The sequence below is a fragment of the Leucoraja erinacea genome, chromosome 10 (genome assembly GCF_028641065.1).
Source record: "Leucoraja erinacea ecotype New England chromosome 10, Leri_hhj_1, whole genome shotgun sequence".
In the NCBI taxonomy this organism is placed as follows: domain Eukaryota; kingdom Metazoa; phylum Chordata; class Chondrichthyes; order Rajiformes; family Rajidae; genus Leucoraja; species Leucoraja erinaceus.
Window position 1 is genome coordinate 60,071,220 of NC_073386.1, and position 22,986 is coordinate 60,094,205.

Below are 22,986 nucleotides of genomic sequence, written 5' to 3' on the forward strand. Positions count from 1 at the left end.
GGCACTGGCTTGCCGTTTAGAATGCCAACTTCCCCAAATAATCTCAGAAGATCAAACAGGTTTCATTAAAATTCGTCATTCCTTTTCAAATATCCGTCGACTGGCCAGTGTGGTTTATTCGCCCAGTGCTTCTCCACGTCTGGAGGTTGTTATCTCTTTGGACACGGAGAAGGCGTTTGATCGAGTGCAATGGCCATATTTGTTCAGAGTCTTGGAGAGATTTGAATTGGACAAAAGATTTGTAGCCTGGGTTAAGCTATTTTACTTCAGAGTCACGTGAGTGACTACGTGAAGACCCTGTCCAGTACGCATGCATGTCATATCTTCTATCGCATTGCGTGACGACTGGCAGGGTGAACGTGATTCTCCTGCCAGCAACAGACCTGAGGTAAGTTTTAAAAAAAACTTTCAGGTTAAATCTTCTTACGGGAACCTTTACTTAGAGGTCCTGCTAAAAGTCCGGGGCTAAGTCGGAACGGAGGGGAAACCCCAGTCTCGAACTTCAGGGAACCCCGGTCACGGGGAAACCCGCCCACGGACCTAGGCGCTCGGAACCGCGGAATGCGGGTAGCGAGCGGCGGTGGATTCACCTTCAAGCCGCTGGCAGTGGAGCCAGCGGCTTCACATTGGTGCCGGGGGCACCTGGACAGCCGCTCCGGAGACCGTGAAATACGGGGAGCGACCTGAGAACCCGCTCCGTAGACTGCGGGATGAGAGGAGCGGACGGCAGTAAGTACTGTGCCGCTGGCAGTTAAACCAGCGGCTTCATATACACCCCCCCCCCTCCCCCCCGACAGTTACTGCGGGGATACCCAGATTGGGGGGGGGGGGGGGGGAAAAGAAAGCCCCAACTGAAGAACACCGTGGAGAAGCCCTGTTATAAGGGACCGCGGAGAAAAAGCTCAGGGGAGAAATAACCTGCAATGGAAGTGTTTCTACAAGGACCACAGAGGAACCCAGCTGTAACAAACCACGACCACGAGACCAGGCTCGGGAGGAGCGTAGCCCCGCAGCAGAAGGTTTAAAAAAGGACATGCAGGTAAATTCCTTACTCCAAGGTCGTTTTATGCTATTTTGTGAGAATATGTTACAGGAATGGACCGCATCCAGATTGACTGCGGAGGACCGCGGAATTGTGGGCAGTCAGCAGCTGTAGACTGCACCTGGATCGCTAATCGATCATCAGTCTCCGACCTGGCACCTGCACAGTCGGAATTGACACCTCAGACTGACGGGAAGGCCAAACAGAAGTCGGACAGGCCGAAGACTTGGACAAGTCGGGCTGTGAAGACTCACCGCCGGCGGGAGCATTGTGATCGCATATCCCGCATGGAGCGGTTAATGGAACAGATGCTCCAACGTGACATGTATATGGAGCCTAGTCACCTGGGGGTCCTGGGACCACCATGGCAGCACCTTATTGAGGGCTGCATAATGCATCTCCCTCGACAGAGGGGTGTATTAGGAATCACTTCTGGGCTGACTCTGAAGACAGGGGTTTGGCTGAAGAAACCACAGGGGGTGCAGGAACAACACAACCAGCAGCAGGAGCTCGATGAGGGGCCGTCGGGTTCAGGAAGGCCACATCATCACACAAGACCTCACATCTTCGACGGCAGCACCCCTACGCACCCACCAGCAAACCATGATGCACTGAAGCTGGTGAAAGCTTGAAGGCCGTACAACCAGGACAAAGGTATTTTTTAGGCCATAGCCCAGAACGGCCTTCCTGGAAGATGCGGCAACCCCGTACTCGAGCTCCTCTACCTCCCAGGAGCAGAAGTGCAAAATCATGCACACATGGTTGAGGCAGCTCCTGGGTCGGGTTGCATAAGTCCTTCCATTCGGATAAAGGTATAGAACCTCATCGATGATGTCTCCTGTCACGGATACAAGTTGGTAATATTAAACTGGTTTGAATATTTACACTGGTTTGGGATACCACTAGATTAGTTTATACTGCACACAGGTTTGGTTGGAGTTTGCCTTTCAAGACAAGGCTCACAAGAATGGGATGTGGACTGATCATTGCCAACAGCCTCAACCCGCATGTGCAGTATAGACTTTTCTGAATAACTTCCATGTGATCATTTCCGCTCACAGGGTTGAAGATATTTGAAATTTAACTGGATGAGGCAACGATACACTCAGTAGCGTTACAAGATGGGCTAACTCTAGTTTCCAGAGTATTTACCAAATCACTACTATCAGTGCTTCGGCTGCACAGAGCTAACAAATAAGTAGTCAAGAAGGAACTGCAGATGCTGGAAGATCGAAGGTACACAAAATTGCTGGAGAAACTCAGCGGGTGCAGCAGCATCTATGGAGCGAAGGAAATAGGCGACGTTTCGAGCCAAAACCCTTCTTCAGACTAACAAATAAGTAGCATGGCCAATCTGGATGATATTGAACATACTGTATTTTACTAAATTAGCCATATCAGCCACATAGCTATATTTAAGGAATTGGTTCTCACCCGTCCAGTTAAATTTAAATTAAGTTGGTACCAACTGAAACTATTGATTGTTGGGATACAATCATCCATTTTTTGTTCTGGGATCAGCTCTGAGACAAAAAATTAGACCTCTGCTATTTTTAGCTAAAACAATCAAAGTCACAATGATGGACAGCTTTGCTCCACTAAACCGTCTTATCCGTAAATCTTCAGTCATTTCCAAACTGATGCCATTGCCCAAAGATGGGTAATTTACTAATACCATCTCTAGTTACGGAGGCAGATGGGATTAGCATGAGTTATCAAGTGTTCAGTCATGCTATCAACTGCCAATGGACACCAGGTGCATTCTGTGCATTAAAGGGTGTGTGGATATGCATAAACTGCATGCACAAGTCCAAGGTGATACACTTTGGTGGTGGTATATGTTAATCACAAAGGTACAATCAAATCAAAGTATCCGGTGATAGTTTTACCAAACCGCCTTTAACACTGGCGTATTATTATGCAAAATCAATGACAACACGGAATTAATGTGTGATCACAAAGTATTTAATGATAATGTGGATTGATAGAACACTAACTATTGAGTTGCTTGCATCCAGTTTCAATCAACAGTGAACGAGGCATACAGTGGTGAAGGGTGCATTCTCGCTACACGGAAGGAATGTTCTTTTATGTCTTCCTCCATTTGGCCTCAATAGACGGGTCTTGCAAAATTCAGCAAGATTCCCGCTTCCGAGTTTTCATAGTGCCTGCCTGGGTTATACACCTATGGCTCCTGCTGAGGTGAAGAATGAACATAAAACCTTACATGGTTAATTCCGGATAAAAAGATGCTGGTTCAGTTGTGATGTTGAAACCATCCTCTGCATGATATAATCAATCATAGACTTACAGACTCTGACAGACCGTTTCTGCGGCTCGGGTTGTCAAACCATAAGCGTTAAGAGTGCTCACTACATATTGCAGGGATAGCACCAAATAGCAGCAATCTGCATAGGAGATGGGAAGCATTGTTTATGCTTCCTTACGTTTAACTCGGCACGGATGACTGACACATTAAAATTCAGTTTTATGGGATTATAACATTAAGGTACTATTCCATTACTGTGCCTTAAATACCTCCTCATCATTTGGCTGATGAGTACATACACCACTCTGTCCGGTCTCACCCTCTGATATCCAGAGAATGAAGGTATCGTCAGCTTAAAACCTCCCTGGCTTAGGGACGCAGAGATATGCGTTGTTAACATTGTACTACGTCACTTCACCGATGGGCACCAGCAACATCCCTGTCCTTGGTCATACTCACGTACTAGTGATTACGCCATGGCACTGAGTACAGCGCTACGGGTCCAGTCATTACAACACTGGATAGGATGATCATATCTGCCGGCTATAATAACATGTTTTGTTTATGATTAATCAAACAGATTAGACAGGGACACAAGACCAAACCAGAGTTGCATATCCCATGGACCTTGGGTTGCGTGTGATCATGCATCTACACCAGTATGTCTAGGTCCCTAAGAGCCTTATAGACTGACAGCAATGTTATTAGTTACATAAAATCTTGTTAGAAGGAATCACTACGAACCTTCTCCAGATGGTTATATGGGTCTGGCATATACAGGAGTGTACATTGACATTGAGTTTCACTCCACCAGGACCGCTATACCTCAGCATGGATGGACCACATCCTAGCGGTTGCAGGATGGTCAAACTATTAATCTGTACAAATATTCAGAATAAACCCATTGCCATATCAGGGGTATTTGCCAACTCTATGTTAGGTATGGTTCATACTTCCTCCAGGTTGAGGGAGGTTACTATTGCCACTATTGTTCATTAATAGCATCAACATGTCTATATCTATGTCATGTCTCAATGCATTCTTAATGTTCACTCATCATTGGCCTACTGATGCAGTGTATGACGCCTGGACTCGGTTCCATGGCATGAAATCACAGAGCTTTAAAATCTTCACGTAGTCACTCACGTGACTCCGAAGTAAAATAGTAAGATTAAACAAGAACTTACCAGTTTGAAGTTTGATCTTTATTTTATGAGGAGTAACGTTGAGGGATTACGTGCCCTCCGCTCCCACCCCTCTATCATAAAGTTCAACTGGTATTATGGTTCTCTTATCTTACTATGTTCAGTTCAACAACTGTTATCTGTGATTTCACACCGCTGCTTTGAAGATTGACATGCATGCGTACTGGACAGGGTCTTCACGTAATCCCTCAACGTTACTCCTCATGAAATAAAGATCAAACTTCAAAATGGTAAGCTCGTTTAATCTTACTATTATATCATTCACCTTTAGCATGTATACAGACAAATGATTCGCGATCTGACTATTTTCCATTAACACGTGGCACTCGCATTATCTCCACTTCTTTTTGCGATTGCAATTGAGCCTCTTTCTATTGCACTTAGGTCAACCACATTATTCCAGGGCATTAGGAGAGGAAACATGGAACATCGTGTGTCTCTATACGCCGATTACCTTCTTCTTTATGTGAGCGAGCCTACAGCTAGCGGCCCTACAATTGTGTCCTTGTTAGATCAGTTTGGAACTTTCTCTGGCTATAAACTAAACCTCCAAAAAAGCGAATGCTTTCCCATCATCCTAGCCCTACAGATCCGACAGGAATCCTTGCCTTTTCCCTTATCTCAAGATAGTTTTGTATATGTAGGAATATGCATTACCCGCTCTTTCACACCTCTGTTTGAAGCTAAATATACGCCTCAAGTTAGACAAATGAAGGCTGACTTTGAGAGATGGCGTAGTCTACCCTTTACTATGGCTGGGAGAGTGCAGTCAGTGAAGATGATTGTACTTCCCAGATTTCTTTACTTGTTCCAATGTTTGCCGGTCTTCCTATCCAAGTCATTTTTTAAAAACTCAGTTAACCAATCTACAACCTCCTTTATATGGGGTAACAAGGTTCCAAGGGTCAATAACTGCACTCTACAAAGAGGTCGTGAAGTAGGTGGACTGGGCCTTCCTAGCTGTATTCATTATTACTGGGCATCCAATATCCAAAAGATATTAAAGGTACACAAAAAAGCTGGAGAAACTCAGCGGGTGCAGCAGCATCTATGGAGCGAAGGAAATAGGCAATGTTTCGGGCCGAAACCCTTCTTCAGACTGATCGGGGGCGGGGGTGGGTGGGTACAAGAAAGGAAAAAGGAGGAGGAGCCCGAAGGCTGGGGGATGGGAGGAGACAGCAGGGGGACTGAGGAAGGGGAGGAGACAGCAAGGACTAACAAAATTGGGAGAATTCGATGTTCATGCCCCCAGGATGCAGACTCCCCAAACAGAATATGAGGTGCTGTTCCTCCAATTTCCGGTGCTGCTCGCTGTGGCCATGGAGGAGACCCAGGACAGAGAGGTCGGAGACGGAGTGGGAGGGGGAGTTGAAGTGCTGAGCCACCGGGAGGTCAGCTTGGTTATTGCGGACCGAGCGGAGGTGTTCGGCGAAACGATCGCCCAACCTCCGCTTGGTCTCACCGATATAGATCTGCTGACATCTAGAGCAGCGGACGCAATAGATGAGGTTGGAAGAGATGCAGGTAAACCTCTGTCGCACCTGGAACGATTGCTTGGGTCCTTGAACGGAGTCGAGGGGGGAGGTAAAGGGACAAGTGTTGCATCTCTTGCGGTTGCAAGGGAAAGTGCCCGGGGAGGGGGTGGACCAAGAGGGAAGGGAAGAATTGACAAGGGAGTTATGGAGGGAGCGGTCTTTGCGGAAGGCAGTTATGGGGGGAGATGGGAAGATGTGGCGAATGGTGGAGTCACGTTGGAGGTGGCGAAACTGACGGAGGATTACTTTTTGTATGTGACGGCTGGTGGGGATATTATTATCCAAAAGATATTATTCTGGCTCCACCGACCAGATACAGACTGGTGCCTGCTTGAGTCACAGTCTTGTTATTCCTCGTCTCTCCCAGCTTTAGTATACTCCTCCCTGCCATTGAAACCCTCTCGATTTACATCCAATCCTGTTGTACTATCCACCATCAAAATTTTTAATCAATTTCGCTGCCACTTTAAGTTATTCCAGCACGCTGTGAAACGTCACCTATCCACGTTCTCCAGAGATGCTGCCTGACCCGCTGAGTTACTCCAGCACTCTGTGTCTTGTTCTCCTTTTCGTTCGCTGATTGTTGGAGAACTTTGTTGGTGGTGGAGCCGTTCGGGAGATCTCGAGCGCCAGACAGACGCTTACCGAAATCCATGTTCTTTATTTTTTCAGAACTTTTCCCCAAGCCAGCAGCACTGACTGCTCTTAGTGTTGCTTGCTCTTATGTAGGTTCCAAGCTTGTCTGGCAGCAGAGTCCGGGACAATTACTCGCCTTGCCGTGGCCTTGATGTGTAGTCAAGGTGTGGGAGTTATATATTGTTCATTCTCAAGACGTTCCAAACAGATTCTCTTCAAAGGAAAGGTTCACATTTTGCTGCAGCCCTGGCTCCTGTTAAGATCCAAAATCTATTAGATTTTCTTTGAATACTTTTGAAAAGTTGCCCCGAATGAAATGTGAAGGAACTTTAGAAATCACGATAGTGCTGGAGCAAATAGTACTTTCATTTCTTGTTTATTTTTATCTCTGTTTTCACTGTCAAACCTCACCTTTTAATGTGTCTGTCACTGTGTTTGACTCCTGAATAAGTTTGAATTGTATACGGAGCAGTTAATGTGGACAATTGCTGCATTGGCAAGTGGACCTGTAAATCGCAATGTGACATACTTGTCCAATGAAACCGACTTTTGTCGGGGGTCTAGAGTTTTAGAAATTACTTCCTTAAAACAAATAATGAATAGTGCCTCGAACAAAGGCCTCAGTTTATGTGTTCCTGGTAAACAATTTCAGGAAGCAAAAATTCATTTGTCAAAAATGTAATATGGTATTGTTGGTATCATAAGGTCTTCAGGGATAGGAGCAGAATTCAGACATTCGGCCCATCAAATCTACTCCGCCATAAAATCTTGGCTGATCTATCTCTCCTCTACCTCCGTACAGTGTGTGTAGGTTAGTGCTAATGTACGGGGATTGCTAGTCGGGATGGACTCGGTGGGCCGAAGGGCCTGTTTCCGCACTGTGTCTCTAAACCGTATTTCTCAATGTTTGAATTTAATCAATAATTTGATATAAAAGTGGAAATGAAGCACAAAGCAAATTAATGCCGTGACTGAATTAAATTTAATTTCAAATGAGGTCATTTAGAGTTTCAGATAGTATAATGAACACTCGACAAATGGTAATAATGGAATTACAAACAGTTTTTAAAGCTCCAAGCTTGGCATCGGCTGAACAGTACAACCTGATCATTATTTTTAATCCCATTATTTTTACCCCATGTGGATTCCTGATACAGACCCTGACCCTGACAGTTTATTCTGTAAATGAAAGTTCCACTTCACTTCACAGACTCTGGGCAACATTCAAAAATACATATTATCATAAGTTCATTAGCCAAAGGAGCAGAATCCGGCCCATTCCGCCATTCAATCATGGCTGATCTCTCTCTCCCTCCCAGCCCCATTCTCATGCCTTCTCCCCATTACCCCTGACACCCTTACTGAGCAAGAATCTATCTTTAAAATACCTATTGACTTGGCCTCTGGCAATGAATTCACAGATTCACCAAATTCCTCCTTATTTCCTTTCCAAAGGTACTGTACGTCCTTTAATTCTGAGGATACGGCCTCTGGTCCTAGACTCTCCCACTAGTGGAAACATCCTCTCCACATCCACTCTATCCAGGCCTTTCTCCATTCGGTAGCTTTCAATTAGGTCTGCCTCATCCTTCTGATGCATTTTGTTCTTGATGTCTATCATCATGATACACATCAAGAGGTTTCACAATGACTGTGGTCTGTTGATGAGGAAGTTGAGGATCGAGTCACATTGGGAGGAGCAGAGAGCCAGTTGCACGAGTTCCAGTCTGAGGAAGGGTCTCGAACTGAAACATCGCCTATTCCTTTTCTTCAGAGATGCTGTCTGACCCGCTGAGTTACTCCAGCTTTCTGTGTCTATCCCTGAGTTTTATGATGAGTTTGGAGGGGAGGATGGTTGAATGCCGAGCTGTCATCGATGTACAGCAGCCCGACATATTTGTTCTTAGAATTATTGAGTCCTAGAGTGATACAGTGTGGAAACAGGCCCTTCGGCCCAACTGCCTACACCGGCCAACATGTCCGAATTACACGTTTGGCCCATATCCCTCCAAACCTGTCCTATCCATGTACTGTCTAACTGTTTATTAAACGTTGGGATAGTCCCAGCCTCAACTACCTCCTCTGGCAGCTTGTTCCATACACCCACCACTCTCTGTGTGATAAAGTTACCCCTCGGATTCGTATGAAATATTTTCCCCTTCATCTTAAACCTATGTCCTCTGGTCCTCGATTCCCCTACTCTGGGCAAGAGGCTCTGTGCATCTATCTGAACTATTCCTCTCATGATTGTTGCCCATGGCATCAAGTTCAGCATAGACATTGTGGGATGTTCCTGTACTGTTCTATGATCTATGTTCTAAGTGGTTCAGTGCAGAGTGGAGAGCCAGCGAGATCACAGCTCCTGTTGATCTGCTCTGCTAATCGACAAATTGTACATGTTCCTGGCGTTTACGAAGGCACGAGTTTATTTGCACGAGTTTATTGGCGACAGATAGCACAATGGGCTAAGAGTTCGGCTGGCGACCGGAAGGTAGCCGGTTCAAATCCCGCTTGGAGTGCATACTGTCGTTGTGTCCTTGGGCAAGACACTTCACCCACCTTTGCCTGTGTGTAATGGAATGTAATTACGGCGGCAGGCGCGGGCACACCGCGACGCCCTGTGTCTCCCTTTCAAGGGAGATGCTAAAAATGCATTTCGTTGTCTCTGTACTGTACACTGACAATGACAATTGAATCATTTCATTTCATTTTTTTTTCATTTCATTTCATTTCATTTCATTGTAACATCTCTCTCAAAGCACTACATCACCATGGAAGTTAGTGCCATCAGTCAAGACCCTACTTCAGAAACATCACCTATCCATATTCTCCAGAGATGCTGACTGACCCGCTGTTACTCCAGCACTCTGTGAAATGTCACCTATCCATGTTCTCCACAGATGCTGCCTGAACCGCTGAGTTACTCCAGCACTCTGTGAAACGTCACCTATCCATGTTCTCCACAGATGCTGCCTGACTAAAAGGAGTACAATTTCGAAAGGGATGAAGCACAAACCTTCTGCATGGTAGGCTGCTCGGGAAGCTTAGATCACATGGGATCCAAGGAGCGATAGCTGAATGGGTAGAAAATTGGCTTCATGAAAGGAAGCAGAGTTTGATGGTGGAAGGTTGCTTCTCGGACTGGAGGCCTGTGACTAGTGGTGTGCCTCAGGGTTCAGTGCTGGGACTGTTTGATACAAAAGTGGGTGGCTTTGAGAAAAATTGCAGCAGCGTTTTGATCGATTGGCCAGGTGGGCTGAGGAATGGTTCAAATAATTTAATACAGAGAAATGTGAGGTATTGTATTTTGGGAGGTCTATCATAGGCAGGACCTACACAGTGAATTGTCGGCCCCTGGGGAGTGATGTAGAGCAGAGGGATCTAGGAGTACAGGTGCATGGTTCCTTGAAGGTGGAGTCGCAGGGAGATAAGGTGGTCAAAACGGTTTTTGGCACATTGGCCTTCATCAGTCAGAGTATTGAGTGTAGAAGTTGGGAGGCCATGCTGCAGTTCTATAAGACATTGGTGAGGTTGCATTTAGAGTATTGTATGCAGTACTGGGCACCATGTTATAGGAAAGATGTTGTCAAGCTGGAAAGGGTACAGAGAAGATTTACGAGGATGTTGCCAGGACTAGAGGGTGTGAGAGGTTGAGCAGGCTGGGACTCTATTCCGTGGAGCGCAGGAGGATGAGGGGTGATCTTATAGAGGTGTATAAAATCACGAGAGGAATAGATCGGGTAGATGCACAGAATCTCTTGCCCAGAGTAGGCGAATCGAAGATCAGAGGGCATACGTTTAATGTGAAGGGGAAAAGATTGAATAAGAATTTGAGGGGTAATGTTTTCACACAAGGGGTGGTGTGTGTATGGAACAAACTGCCAGAGGGGGTAGTTGAAGCTGTGACTCTCCCGAAGTTTAAGAAACAGTTAGACAGGTACATGGATTGACAGGTTTGGAGGGATATGGACCAAGCGCAGGCGGGTGGGACTAGTGTAGATGGGACATGTTGGCCAATGTGGGCAAGTTGGGCCAAGGGACCTGTTTCCACGCTGTATCACTCTGTGACTCGAGGGGCAACGTTTAAATGAGACATGTAGGGCAAGTCTTTAATGACACAGAGGGTGGTGGGTGCCTTGTGCCGAGTGTCCTGTTTCCATGCTGTATCGTACTGTGACTCAATTACTCTAAATGTCAGAGATAGTTTACAGGGCAAAGGTGAGGCGTCACTGGGAGGAGATCAGATGGTACAGAAATGGATGATCAGATGGCCACAGGGAGACCAGGGAAAGGGAGCATCACTCCCACAGCAGAGGGAGACCGTGGAGCGTATCACAACACAGGTGCATGCCGAGAAAAGGTGCAGATCTACATTGACTACACCTACACTTCACGCTGCCTTGGAAAAGCAGCCAACGAATCACAGACCATTCACACCCCTATCATTCCATCTTCTCCCCTCTTTCATTGGCAGAAGGTACTAAAGCATGAAAGCAGGTACCACCAGAATCAGGAACAGCTTCTTCCCCGCTGCTATCAGATGACTGAATGGTCCTTCCATAGGTTAGGGTGTAGTCCCAATCGTCCAATCTACCTCATTGTGTACATTAGACATTATCTCTGTTAGCGCGGCATGGTAGAGTTGCTGCCTTACAGCGCCAGAGACCCGGGTTCGATCCCGACTACGGGTGCTGGCTGTACGGAGTTTGTACATTGTCCTCGTGACAGCATGCGTTTTCTCCGAGATCTTCGGTTTCCTCCCACACTCCCGCATACGGGTTTGTAGGTTAATTGGCTTGGTATAAATGTAACAAAATTGTCCCTTGTATGTGTAGGATAGTGTTACTGTGCGGGGATCACTGGTCAGTGTGGACTCGGTGGGCAGAAGGGCCTTTTTCCGTGCTGTATCTCTAATCTAAACTCTATTTCTGCAAGACAATATTCTGTGCCCTGGTATTCTTCTCTTTGCAGTACCTGTATGATTAGTATGATTAGATTTGACGGGATAGCACGTTAATAAAAGCTTTTCACTGCACAATAATAAATCTCTGCCAATTCCAAATCTTTAAAGGTGTAAGACAGGATGGGCAAGAAATAAAGATGTATTTGATATGAAGACTTTGTCGGAGTATTGACAAGAACAAGAGTTGTCATCAGTAGCACACTCCCTGAGAACAAGATATCTGAAGAAAAATCAATGATTCCACGATCTATGAAACTCGAGTTCCAGACAGGCTGAATTGGTTCCAAACAAATAAATCGTGGGGACGGGCAGTCTTTATTCCAGAGTGAGAGAGAAACTCTGGGACAGATACATCAAGCGCTGACACTCATTATCCGAGCTTCGATCGATGCTGGTGAGGGTTCAGGAAAAATAGGCTAATGTTGTGACTATATTCACAAAAGGGTGATAAACCTGACACAGGAGACTATGGTCGCATCAGCGTTACTTCCATTCACAGAGTCATAGAGCTTTACAACAATGAAACAGGCCCTTCGGCCCACCTGGTCCATACTGACCAAGTCCGCATGCTGGCTAAGTCCCATTTGCCTGCATCTGGCCCATATCCCTTTAGTCCCTAGCCCTGTGCTTCTCCACAGCTGAATACGCGTGCTCAAGCTGGAGCCGCTCCCACCACACCAAACTGGTAGACACAGCCCTCAACGACACCTGCTGCATTATCACGGGATGTATAAAGACAACGCCAGTCCCGTGCCTCTACGCCCTAGCTGGTATTGCCCCATATCAGACGATCCATCATCGCCCAAGACGAGCGGAGAGCACAGGAGATCGATACCAGGCACCCCCTGCACGGACACACAGCACCTCCACCCCGACTGAAATCTAGAGCCAGTTTCTTGCAGACAGTCCCACCTCTCCAGACAACCAAAGAAACAGCAAGGACCAACATCTGGAAAGATGAATGGAACCAGCTCAACACACGAGCCCACAACTGGATGGAGAGATGAATCACTCCGACTGAATGCCTCGCCAGCGGGCACGACCTCCCATGGCCAACCTGAATGGAAGACCCTCAACAGATTACGAGTGGAGCAGGGGAGGTACAAAGCGCTTATGACAGCATGGAACTACCAGGCAGAAGACACATGCAGCTGTGGAGCAGTACAGACAATGTCCCACCTACTGGAGTGTGACAACGCCCCCCAGTGCAGCCCCCAGGACCTGGCTGAACCGACCCGACCCGACCCGACCAGCTGTGACCTGCGCCAGGTACTGGCAGAACGACATCTGAGATTGCAACGGACTCGAAGAAGAAGAAGATCATCCTCCATGGGTGGCACGGTGGTGTAGTGGTGGATTTGCTACCTCACGGCATCAGAGACGCCGGTTCAATCCTGACTACGGGTGCTGTCTGCACAGAGTTTGTACATTCTCCCTTTGACCGCGTGGGTTTTCTCCAGGTATTCCAGTTTCCTCCACATTCCAATAGACGTGCAGGTTTGTAGGTTAATTGGCTTTGGTAAAAATTGGGCATTGTCCCTAGTGTGTAGGATAAAACAAGTGTATGGATTATTCGCTGGTCAGCGAAGACTCGTTGGGCCGAAGGGCCTGTTTCTGCACTGCATCTTAAACTAAACTGTCCAGATCTCTCTCCAAATGTTTGCTTAAGTCTTTTAAAAGTCCTAAATGTTTATGCTTCCATAGTTTCCTCTGGCAGCTCATTCCAGATTTAATAATAGCCTGAGGGGCAACGTTTTCATGCAGAGTGTGGTGGGTATATGGAAGAGCTGCTGGAGGAGGTAGTTGAGGCAGGAACTATCCGATTTAAAAGACACTTGGTCAGATGGGAACATAGACTGGATAGGGATATGGACAAAAAAAAGACGGGTCGGACTAGTCTAGACGGGCAAATTGGCCGAATGGCCTGTTTCTGTGCTGTATCACTCTATGACGTTATGGCCTGACACCATCACACTGCAAAGGCAAGATCAAACAAACTAACTGCGGGCAGCTAAATAAGTGGATGCTGCCTATGCCAACATAAATTACAATACAATACAATACAATAATACTTTACTAGCCAAATATGTATTGCAACATACAAGGAATTTCATTTGCCATACAGCCATACCAATAAAAAGCAACAAAACAACGGAACACACAAAATACATTTTAACATAAACACCCTCCACATTCATCACTGTGATGGAAGGCGAGAAAATGTTCAATCTCTTCCCAAATTGGTTCTCTCGCAGTCGGGGGCCTCGTGCCTTCCGTTAACGGGATGATCTTGACTCCTGTAGCCGGCGACAGGCCTCACCATGCTCCCGCATCAGGGGGGGGGATGTCAGCTCCCCCGCGCCGAGTGATCAGACCCCAGGTCGGGGCTGGTTTAACCTTCTACGACTTCTACGCCCTCTCCAGAGACTGCGAGCTCTCGACGGTGAAATCCACAGGCCGCGGTGGGAGCGATCCCAGCCAAGGGATCAGCTCTGATGGTACATCCACGCCCCACGGTGGGGCTCAAAGTCAGTCCGAGCAAGGCCTTCAGCTCCACGATGTTAGGCCGCAGAGAGACCGCAGATACAACCCGGAAAACAATCGCATCTCCGGCAAGGTAAGAGATTGAAAAAAAAGTTTCCCCCGACTCCCTCCCCCTCCCCCCACATAAAACAAACCAGAGAACCAAACCACAGGTTTTTTTTTTTTGGTTTTTTTTTAATCAAAAAATGTATTCAATTATTAAAAAATAATATTTACTCTACAATAAAACAAGCCAGAACCCACCACCATAAATACAATACAAACATATATCCATAATAAACTATTATACAATTATGATACAATCCTTATTGAGGATACATTCAACACCCTGCGGAGCCCAGCGGTCCCAGAACTCCCTCTAATCCCACCAGGGCACGGACGTAACCCCGGAAAAGGGGCAGGCAGCCGGCTCGGGTAGAGCCCTCCACCGCCTGGCGCCGTGACTCGCGGATGGCCAGCTTGGCCAGGCCCAGGAGCAACCCAACCAGGACATCTTCAGCCCTACCCTCTCCCCTACGCACAGGGTGTCCAAAGATGAGGATGGTGGGTGAAAAATGCAGCCAACCAAACCACAGGTTGGCGGGGCTGCCAATCGTATAGCATCCCTGGTGGAGCTAGAGGTAGCTTGTCTAGTGAGGTGGACAAAGGTCACCAATTACGTTTAGTTTGTCCAGCTTGGTCTGCTGTTCTGAAGAAAGTTCCGAAGAATAGTCCCATCCCAAAACGTCGCCCATCCATGTTCTCCACAGATGCTGCCTGACCCGCTGAGTTATTCCAGCACTCTGTGAAATGTCACCTGTCCATGTTCTCCACAGATGCTGCCTGACCCACTGAGTTACTCCAGCACTCTGTGAAACGTCACCTATCCATGATCTCCAGAGATGCTGCCTGACCCGCTGAGTTACTCCAGCACTCTGTGAAACGTCACCTGTCCATGTTCTCCACAGATGCTGCCTGACCCGCTGAGTTACTCCAGCACTCTGTGTCTTTGACCTGCTGTTCTTTGCTTGTTGCAATGGTGACATCTGGTGGTGCTATTGAGAGTTTGCAATTGCAATTGGCACAGAAACTGCAGGGAACCCTGCCAATACCCCCACTGGCTAGAGATAAAGCAGTAAACATTGCTTTATTGTGGGCAAAAAGATGGCAGTTCGCAAATTGCTCCTTGCTGGTGGTGCCTATGGTGATCATCATCTTACAAGCTGCATCACCTGTTTAAGGGGAAGATAGACACAAAAAGCTGGAGTAACTCAGGGGGACAGGCAGCATCTCTGGAGAGAACAAATGGGTGATTTTTCGGGTCGATACCCTTCTTCAGTCTGGTTAGGGATAAGGGAAACGAGAGATATAGACGATGATGTGGAGAGATAAAGAACAATGAATGAAAGATATGCAAAAAAGTAACGATGATAAAGGAAACAGGCCATTGTAAGCTGTTTGTTGGGTGAAAACGAGAAGCTGGTGCGACTTGGGTGAGGGAGGGATAGAGAGAGAGGGAATGCCGGGGCTACCTGGAGTGAGAGAACTCAATATTCATACCACTGGGCTGTGAGCTGGCCAAGCGAAATATGAGATGCTGTTCCTCCAATTTGGGTTTAGCCTCACTCTGACAATGGAGGAGACCAAGGACAGAAAGGTTTGTGTAGGAATGGTACGGAGAATTAAAGTGTTTGGCAAACGGAAGATCGGGTAGGTTCAGGTGGGTTGAGCGAAGGTGTTCGGCGAAACAATCGTCCAGTCTGCGTTTGGTCTCACCGATGTACAAGAGTCCACATCTTGAACAGCAGATACAGTAGATGAGGTTGGAGGAGGTGCAAGTGAACCTCTGCCTAACCTGAAAGGTCTGTCGGGTTCCCTGGACAGAGTCGAGGGAGGAGGTGCAGGGACAGGTGTTGCATCTTCTGCGGTTGCAGGGGAAGGTACTTGGGGAGGGGTTGGTTTGGGTAGGAAGGGATTAGATATCCAGGGATTTGCAGAGGGAACGGTCTCTGCGGAAGTCGGAAAGTGGTGGAAATGGGAAAACGTGGCAAAAAATTTGGAGGATTATGTGTTGCCTGGGACAGCAACACACGACTCCTCTTGAAGGTGGAGTCGCAGGTAGATAGGGAGGTGTTCATTACGTTGGGCACCACGAGTTTCGACGAGCTGGTGGAGAAGATCTCCGAGAGAGAGCCACGAGGGTGAGTTAATGCAGCGGTAGAGTAGACGGACAGTCGCAGCCACACAACCGGGGGGATGGGTAGATGGGACCACCGTTGCTGCAGAGGGCGGGCTGGGGAGAGGAGTGAGTGAGTGAGAGAGATGGGACCAGGGCCTCTGTTGCCCCCCCCCCCTCCCCCTGGGGAAACGGTAGACAAGTCACTGTGAGGAGGGGAGAGATGCGTTTGCTAGTGAGGGGGGTGAGGGCGCAGTGCAGGAAGGGGTGTTGCCGCCCCAGTTGAGTGACAGGAGCTAAGACCAATCTGCATGGCGCTGTCTGACCATTCTGTGCATGCGTGTTTTTTTTACGATTTTTAAATCTTAATAACTTTAGTATTATACCACCAATTGGAACAAGACATGTTGCACTTCAGCACAGGGGAATGTCGAGTAAGGTGGCGAAAAAACGTGGCACTATCAGGTACTGTTTTTGCGCAAATGTAAAAACAATGCAAACCGAAAGAGCACAAGATCAGTTTTAGTGATGTTTGCTAGACTAAGTGGGACCCGTTGGACACATGGGAGGCCTGGTCCCCCAACGCAACCCATTCCCCAATGCAATATTCCACCACTCACCCATAGCCCCTAACTGCGCAGGCGCGACTGACGGGTTCCCATTGTGACACCCCTGATCCCCACCTCCTCCCCTCACCCCCCCACTCCACCTCTTGCCCCTCCCCCCCACGCACACACTCCATCTCTCCACAACACCCCCCCCCCCCCCCCCCCCCAACCACTCTTAGCGGCTCTCCAGTGGTGCAGCCATTCCCACCCATTGGGTTCCCATTGTGATGTAGACACAGGTATTACTGCGCAGGTGCAACTGACGGGCAAGTGGAAAAAGGATTTATTAAAATGTGAATGACTCTTAATATATAACACCAATTTAAAAGTTAAAGATGAGATATATTCAGTCCATTCTTTCTTGTTGCGACTCTTGTTGCATCCTGCAGCCGGGGGAGGGGGGACGGCTTCAGGTGGGTGGCAGTGGGAGTGGGAGTGTCCTCTAGCCGGAGACGGCTTTAGTTGGGGGTCGGCGGGGAGTGTTCTGTAGCCGGGGGAGATGTACGGCTTTAGGCGGGGTCTGGTGTGGGACGGGGGGGGGGGGGGGGGGGGAGGGGTCCTACAGCTGGGGTCGGGGATGGGGATGGCTTCAGGCAGGGCCTGTCAGGGGCTGGTGTGGGGGAGTGCTGCCATGGCCTATCTCTGTGTGGAGGGGTGGGTGTGGGGTGGGAAGGTTGTAGGGGGGGTGGGGGGGTGTCGGGGGGGAGTGTGGGGGAGGGGGAATGTGTGGCAGGGCAGTATGGTGTTGGAGGGGAGGGGTGTGTGAGTGGGGGGGGTGGGTTGGTGAGTCATGGGGGGTTGTGATGGGAGGGGGGTGTGTGGGGTGGGAGCATGTGGGCGAAGGGGGGGTGTTGTGGGCGAGGGGGGTCTGTTGGTGAGGAGAGTATGTTGGCGTGGGTTGTGTGGGCAGGGGTGTGTGTGTGTGGGTTGGGGAGGGAGGTGTCTGGGCGGGGGGGGGGTGTTATGGGGGGATGGGGGTGCGTGACGGTGCGATGGAAACTCATGGCGGGTGCTGGTCTATGGTCACTGGATGTTCTCCTCCACCAGGATCAGATTCTCCGCTTTCCCTCCATCTCCCGTGCCGTGCCGGGCCGGGCCGCTTCCAGCTCCTCCAAATTTGTTACACCTAAGGTACTGGAGGAGAGAAGGTGGGAGACAGTGAGAAAGGGAGGGAAGCATGGAATGCCAACGTCCCCGGGTGATATCCCCAGGTTCACCCGCTTAGAAGCTGTTGGGACAGAAGACGTGTTTGCACTGAGCGGCGGACTGGCTTGCGATGCGAATAGGGCTGTTGAGCCAAAACCAAAAAGGCCTAAGGCAGGCAAGGCCATTGTAGTGGGAGACTCCATTGTGAGAGGTACGGACAGGGGTTTCTGCGGCAACAGACGGGATGCGAGGATGGTGTGCTGCCTTCCCGGTGCCAGGATCCAGGATGTCACGGACAGAATGCAGAAAATCCTCAAGGGCGAAGGTGAACATCCGGAAATGGTAGTGCATGTCGGCACAAACGATGTCGGAAAGAAGGGGATGAATATTCTGCAGCGTGACTTTAGAGAGCTCGGAAAAATGTTGAAAAGCAGGACCTCCAGGGTTGTTATCTCCGGTTTGCTTCCAATCCCCGTGCTGGCGAGAGCAGTAACAGGACCTTAACGTGTGGCTGAGGAACTGGTGCACGGGGCAGGGATTTAGATTCTTAGATCACTGGGATCTGTTTTGGGGTAAGGGGGAACTGTACAAAAGGGACGGATTGAATCTTAACAGGTGTGGGACCAGCATTCTGGCAGGCAGGTTTGCCACTGCTACACGGGTGGTTTTAAACTGAATAAGGGGGGGTGGGGTGTCGAATGGGATAGTGGAGGATGGAGTTAAAGGGAAAGGTTCTTAAATGTGTGAGCGTAAAGACAGAGGGGTGTAAAATGAGGGTAGAAGCAATAGGTAGCAAGGTGAAAAGTAAAAGTGGCAGGCAGACAAAACCAGGGCAAAAATCAAAAAGGGCCACTTTTCAACATAATTGTATAAGGGGTAAGAGTGTTGTAAAAACAAGCCTGAAGGCTTTGTGTCTCAATGCAAGGAGCATTCGTAATAAGGTGGATGAGTTGAATGTGCAGATAGCTATTAATGACTATGATATAGTTGGGATCACGGAGACATGGTTCCAGGGTGACCAAGGCTGGGAGCTGAACATCCAGGGATATTCAATATTCAGGAGGGATAGAGAGAAAGGAAAAGGAGGTGGGGTCGCGTTGCTGATTAGAGAGGAGATTAACGCAATGGAAAGGAAGGACATTATTTTGGAGGATGTGGAATCGGAATGGGTAGAGCTGCGAAACACTAAGGGGCAGAAAACGCTGGTGGATGTTATGTACAGGCCACCTAACAGTAGTAGTGAAGTTGGAGATGGTATCAAACAGGAAATTAGAAATACGTGCGACAAAGGCAAAACAGTTATAATGGGTGACTTCAATCTACATATAGATTGGGTGAATCAAATTGGCAGGGGTGCTGAGGAAGAGGATTTCTTGGAATGTATGCGGGATAGTTATCTAAATCAACATGTAGAGGAACCAACGAGAGAGCAGGTTATTTTAGACTGGGTATTGAGTAATGAGGAAGGGTTAGTTAGCAGTCTTGTTGTACGTGTCCCCTTGGGCAAGAGTGACCATAATATGGTTGAGTTCTTCATTAGGATGGAGAGTGACATTGTTAATTCAGAAATAATGGTTCTGAACTTAAAGAAAGGTAACTTTGAGGGTATGAGACTAGAATTGGCCAAGATTGACTGGCAATTAATTCTAAAAGGGTTGACGGTGGATATGCAATGGAAGACATTTAAAGACTGCATGGATGAACTACAAAAATTGTTCATCCCAGTTTGGCAAAAGAATAAATCAGGGAAGGTAGTGCATCCGTGGATAAGAAAGGAAATCAGGGATAGTATCAAAGTGAAGGATGATGCATACAAATTAGCCAGAAAAAGCAGCATACCGGAGGACTGGGAGAAATTCAGAAACAAGCAGAGGAGGACAAAGGGCTTAATTAGGAAAGGAAAAATAGATTATGAAAGAAAACTGGCAGGGAACATAAAAACTGACTGTAAAAGTTTTTATAGATATGTGAAAAGAAAGAGATTAGTTAAAACAAATGTGGGTCCCTTGCAGTCAGAAACAGGTGAGTTGATCATGGGGAACAAGGATATGGCGGACCAATTGAATAACTACTTTGGTTCCGTCTTCACTAAGGAAGACATAAATAATTTGCCGGAAATAGCAGGGGACCGCGGGTCAAAGGAGTTGGAGGAATTGAGTGAAATCCAGGTTAGCCGGGAAGTGGTGTTGGGTAAATTGAATGGATTAAAGGCCGATAAATCCCCAGGGCCAGATAGGCTGCATCCCAGAGTACTTAAGGAAGTAGCTCCAGAAATAGTGGATGCATTAGTAATAATCTTTCAAAACAGATTCTGGAGTAATTCCTGAAGATTGGCGGGTAGCAAACATAACCCCACTTTTTAAGAAGGGAGGGAGACAGAAAACGGGGAATTACAGACCAGTTAGTCTAACATCGGTAGTGGGGAAACTGCTAGAGTCAGTTATTAAAGATGGGATAGCAGCACATTTGGAAAGTGGTGAAATCATTGGACAAAGTCAGCATGGATTTACGAAAGGTAAATCATGTCTGACGAATCTTATAGAATTTTTCGGGGATGTAACTAGTTGCGTGGATAGGGGAGAACCAGTGGATGTGGTGTATAGGACTTCCAGAAAGCTTTCGACAAGGTCCCACATAAGAGATTAGTATGCAAACTTAAAGCACACAGCATTGGGGGTTCAGTATTGATGTGGATAGAGAACTGGCTGGCAAACAGGAAGCAAAGAGTAGGAATAAACGGGTCCTTTTCACAATGGCAGGCAGTGACTAGTGGGGTACCGCAAGGCTCAGTGCTGGGACCCCAGCTATTTACAATATATATTAATGATCTGGATGAGGGAATTGAAGGCGATATCTCCAAGTTTGCGGATGACACTAAGCTGGGGGGCAGTGTTAGCTGTGAGGAGGATGCTAGGAGACTGCAAGGTGACTTGGATAGGCTGGGTGAGTGGGCAAATGTTTGGCAGATGCAGTATAATGTGGATAAATGTGAGGTTATCCATTTTGGTTGCAAAAACAGGAAAGCAGACTATTATCTAAATGGTGGCTGACTAGGAAAAGGGGAGATGCAGCGAGACCTGGGTGTCATGGTACACCAGTCATTGAAGGTAGGCATGCAGGTGCAGCAGGCAGTGAAGAAAGTGAATGGTATGTTAGCTTTCATAGCAAAAGGATTTGAGTATAGCAGCAGGGAGGTTCTACTGCAGTTGTACAGGGTCTTGGTGAGACCACACCTGGAGTATTGCGTACAGTTTTGGTCTCCAAATCTGAGGAAGGACATTATTGCCATAGAGGGAGTGCAGAGAAGGTTCACTAGACTGATTCCTGGGATGTCAGGACTGTCATATGAAGAAAGACTGAATAGACTTGGTTTATACTCTCTAGAATTTAGGAGATTGAGAGGGGATCTTATAGAAACTTACAAAATTCTTAAGGGGTTGGACAGGCTAGATGCAGGAAGATTGCTCCCGATGTTGGGGAAGTCCAGGACAAGGGGTCACAGCTTAAGGATAAGGGGGAAATCCTTTAAAACTGAGATGAGAAGAACTTTTTTCACACAGAGAGTGGTGAATCTGTGGAATTCTCTGCCACAGAGGGTAGTCGAGGCCAGTTCATTGGCTATATTTAAGAGGGAGTTAGATGTGGCCCTTGTGGCTAAGGGGATCAGAGGGTATGGAAAGAAGGCAGGTATGGGATACTGAGTTGGATGATCAGCCATGATCATATTGAATGGCGGTGTAGGCTCGAAGGGCCGAATGGCCTACTCCTGCACCGAATTTCTATGTTTCTATGACAACCTCCACCGGCCATCCTCAGTTCCAGCAAAGATGCGGTGACACAGGAAGGGGTGGAGTGACAGGAGAATAGACCAATCCACGTGGTGCTGACTGACAAGAGAGGAGATAGATAGATAGACAGATAGATAGATAGGCTAAACACAGGCAAATGGGACTGGCTTAGATGGGAACTTTGGTCGGCATGGGCGAGTTGCGTTGAAGGGCCTGTTTTTGTTCTGTATGCCTCATTGAGTGTCACGGTAGAGTTGCTGTCTTACAGCACCAGACACACGGGTTTGATTCTGACTACGAGTGCTGTCTGTACGGAGTTTGTACATTCTCCACGTGACCTGCGTAGGTTTTCTCCGAGATCTTCGGTTTCCTCCCACACTCCAAAGACCTACAGGTTTGACGGTTAATTGGCTTGGTATATGTGTAAATTGTTCTGGGTGTGTGCAGGGTAGTGTTACTGTGTGGTAGTCGTTGGTCAGTGCAGACTTGGTGGGTCAAAGGGCCTGTTTCCGCGCTGTACCTCTAATACAATAAAAAATAATGATGCATCCATCCAAGGGTGAAAGACTGCAGCCAAGGATCAGCTCACTGTGACCCTGAGGTTCAGCGTGGTGCTGTTATCCACTGTGGTGTGGAGTGGTGAACACTAATGTTGCTGGGCCAGTGCGAACCAGGTCTGTGATGTTGCCACCACAACGACCATTGTAGCCAAGAGAAGAAGTCTGCATTTGTAACCACTCTCACACTGGCTCAAAAACATGGCGACTAGTACACTGTCTCAGTGGACTATTCCCATACTGTCTGAAGAAGAGTGTCGACCCCCCAAAATCACCCATTCCTTCTATCCAGAGATGCTGCTGCCTGTCCCGCTGAGTTAGCATGGATCCTAACCTGAAGTGTGTAGGAAGAAACTGCCAATGCCGTTTTTTATACCGAAGATAGACACAAAATGCTGTGGACTCCAGGGGTAAGTGGCCGATTTGGAGGTCCAAGCCGCTGAGGTTGGCCTCTCGTTCCGACGTCGGAGTTCCAACCTCGCGGCGAGCGGGCCTGAACGGCGAGCTGCCCCTAGCGGCGACTGCGGAAGGCAGCGGA